Source organism: Bison bison, unplaced genomic scaffold (genome assembly GCF_000754665.1).
Source record: "Bison bison bison isolate TAMUID 2011002044 unplaced genomic scaffold, Bison_UMD1.0 scf7180017864495, whole genome shotgun sequence".
Lineage (NCBI taxonomy): Eukaryota > Metazoa > Chordata > Mammalia > Artiodactyla > Bovidae > Bison > Bison bison.
The window spans coordinates 13,956,616-13,960,120 of NW_011495054.1; positions in this window are offsets into that span (position 1 = coordinate 13,956,616).

Sequence of the window (3,505 nt, forward strand, 5' to 3'; positions counted from 1 at the left end):
CACTTCAGCTCCTTGGCCATCCCTGGGCTGAGCTGAGGCCCAGGCTGCTGCTCCTGCCTTTCCTGTGTCTGCCTCTCAGGCTCCCCCAGAGCTCCAGGCCAGCAGGAACTAGACCAGGACTCCGTCTCACTGGGGGAGGTGGGGCAGCCCAGGGGCTTCCTGCTCAGGCTCTGCTGGACCTTCTGCTGCTGCTGCTGCCCCACCCTGGGTCCAGGTCATCGGGGGACTGCCTGTGCATGGTGGCACCTTCTCTCCCCTCTCATCAAAGGCCCCCCCTAGCAGCCCATTCCCAGGTAGGGTCTGAAAGGACACAGAAAATCTGTCTCCCATCACTGGGGACACAGGGTCTGTTAGTTCTCTACCCCACTGTCCAAGGTGGGGGTCCATCTGCGCATCTCAGCCCTGGGAGGCCCCCAAGCCCTCGGCCCTCTCTCCTACATGGCGAGCAGGTCCTGCTCTGAGCCTCCTCTGTCCCCTCGTGGTGTTCGGGGCTCAGGCAGGGTGGACTCAGTCAGGGTCGGTGACTCTATGGACACTCAGCCACACTCATCTGCCTGGGAACAGCAAGACTGGTGGCACCAAGGGGGCGACTTGGCTGCCATCTCAGTCGTACTGAGTCCCAAGCTCCTGAGCACAGGAGTCACAACCCGCCTGCAGGGTCTCAGCGAGGCTGGCGGGCTCCGGGTCGGGTGGGGCCCCCTGACCATCTCTGGGCCCAGCCCGAGACGAGGCTGATTGTTCCTGCTCAGCTGGGACTCAGCCCTGCTGCTCACAGGAGGCCTCACCCAGAGGGAAGTGACCCCAACCCTGAGCTCCTGGCCTCACCCGCACGTGGGGTCACGGAGCACAGGTCACACGCCTGTGTCCTGCTCCCTGTCACTGCCCTTTCACACACACGTGCGGGGTCTGCACATTGGCCGCCTGGGCTGTGGGGCCACAGTTAACAGTGATGTATTTTGGAATAAATGGGATTATTCCTTCTAATTCTCCTTTTTCCCTTAAGCCTTAAATTTGCTCTATCCTCAATTTTCATACACACAAAATGACATATTTTCCACTGTGTCAGAGGAACCTTGCTTAATAGGCTCCAAATCAAGCAGTGCGGATCTTTGTTTGGTGGAATCGGGCCTCAGACACAGCTACTGAGAAAGGAACACAATTACCGCTCATTGTGGGAGGCGGACGCTGTAGCAGCAGCTCAGAAATGGACATAAAGTCGTACTTCATTTCACGCAGTGAGAATAAGAATGGAGGGGCCACACTTCACAACTTACTGCACATATTTCCTCCGAAGCCCCTCCCCTGCTCTTCCTGTTCTTCTGCTCCATGTAAGAGCATAAGGCGAAAGTGAATCCAGAATACTCCACGACATTCCCACTGACTTGTACAGACACGTGATCATTTTAAGTTCTGATCATAACTCACGTGGTTTTCTAATATTTTCATTTGGTATTTCAGGAGAATCTTAATTTAATGGTTGTATTGTTAACTTTCTTCTAAAAAGTTGCAAGTAGATTGAGGACACCTCTGTTTATTAATTGTTTCTCAGAGGAGAGGCTAGCTTAGCCCCTAGAGCTGGTGCTGCTGTGAGTGACCGCACCACAGCCCTGAGGCCCTGGACTGTGGTGACCAGGAATGGTTTCAGGGCCTGTGTGTGGGGAGACCCCTGTCCCCTCACAGACCACAGCTGACTCTGTGGCTCCCAGCACCCTGAGCAGTGACATCAGTGTTGGCCGCTCTGCTCTTACTGGAACCAGCAGAAGCCAGAGAGCCCTCCTCGGTCCTCCGGTCCTACCACTCAGACTCCAGTAAGAACGAGGCTCTGGGATCCCCCGTGGGTTTTCTGGATCCAAAGATGTCTCGGCCAATGTAGGGCTCCTGCTCTTCTCTGGGCTGCAGCCCGAGGACGAGGCTGACTCTGACCGTGCAGGCTGGTGCAACAGGGCTTCTCACAGTGACACAGGTAGACGGGAAACTGGGACGAGAGCCTCAGCCTGTCAGGGGCTTGTTCTTAGAGAACCATCATGTGTTAAACAATACCCCAGAATCCATTAATCCCTGAGGTATGTTCTGGTTCATAGTATGTCTACTCCCAGTTGTACAGTCAGTTTTGCTGAAGTCTCAGAAAATGTAAACGTATTCTGATACCACTGAAGTGTGATCAAGAGAGTCGTGGAGCTGAGCTCCCTCACTTGAGATCAGGTGCAGGACATTTGCCCAGATGGGCCTTCAGCAGAGCCCGTGGACCATCCGAGCAGGCACATCGTACCCCAGGGTGTGAACCCTGCTCCTGAAGGGGCAGAGCAGAGAGCGTGAGGAGTGAGGGGCACCGCTAATACATCGCAGGAGGCAGGGAAGCCGGGGAGTGGTTGCCTGACCCACAGGTGCTGGCTCTGTCCTGCCCTCCCCTCCTCTCCTCTCCACCCCATTGCAGCATTTCCTACTTCAGGGTTGGGGTGGTCTGTGGACTGTCAGGAGCAGGGGCACCCCAAGATGTGCCCGTGTCCCTCTGCTTGTGGTGCCCCGATGAGCCCAGATCCAAGAGCCCCACGGCCTGTAGAAGAATCAGTGGGGAAGCGGGGATCACCATGGCAATGATGAAAAGGGATTCCAGGCAAAGTCCCTGTCTTTGTGACCGATGGCAGACATGAGGGACACTGAGGGGTTAGGCACTGTTCTCTGCCTCCTGGTGGGTCCACACCCGGTCCTTGATCACTCTGGACCCCAGCCTGGTGAGGAGGCTGGTCATCAGTGTCACAGAGCTCATCACTAACCACAGCCACAGGGAATCCCCGTGTGATGGGGATGTCTGAAGAAAGCTTGCCCTCTACTCCCTTGTGGACCCATCACTGCCCTGACCCTGCCTGTGACGTCACCAGTGCTGGTTCAGGTCTCTGCTGTCACTTGTGCTATTAAATCTGGGCAGTCTCACCTCCTCATCCAGGTCCATCATTATGGGGTCCATGAAACTGTCCCCTTTTCACTCTGGTCTTCATATACAAGCAGAATGCCCATGTGTCCAGATACACAGGGTCCCTCACAGGTACTGAGCAGGATGTCGAGGAAGCAGAAGCCCAGCATCTGTGTCCTGGAGCCCCAGGGGGCCTCTCTTACCCCCCGCACGTTCCTCTCCTGCTCCAGCCTTTGTGCTCTGCCCTGAACCCTGACCCTTAGGGAAGCTGGGTCCTCCCTTTCCACGGGGATTGCTGCCTGAAGAGCCCTCCTCTCCAGGTACTGGGAGACCCTCCCTGTTAGGATGTGGCTCTCAGACTCCTCACTTGCTCATTTCCTCCTCTTTTGCCTCATGATCTCTCCCCCTTTTCCCTCCCTGGTTCCTTGTTTGAGATGATATTCGATAAATGTCACTATTTTGGACACAGACCTTATAAACTCACCTCCATTAAATCTATGGATTCTACAATTGAAGGTTAGAACATTAGACTTCACCATGTCCAATGAAGATCAGGTAACAGTCATAAGGGTTTCTCAACCAGAGATGAAACAG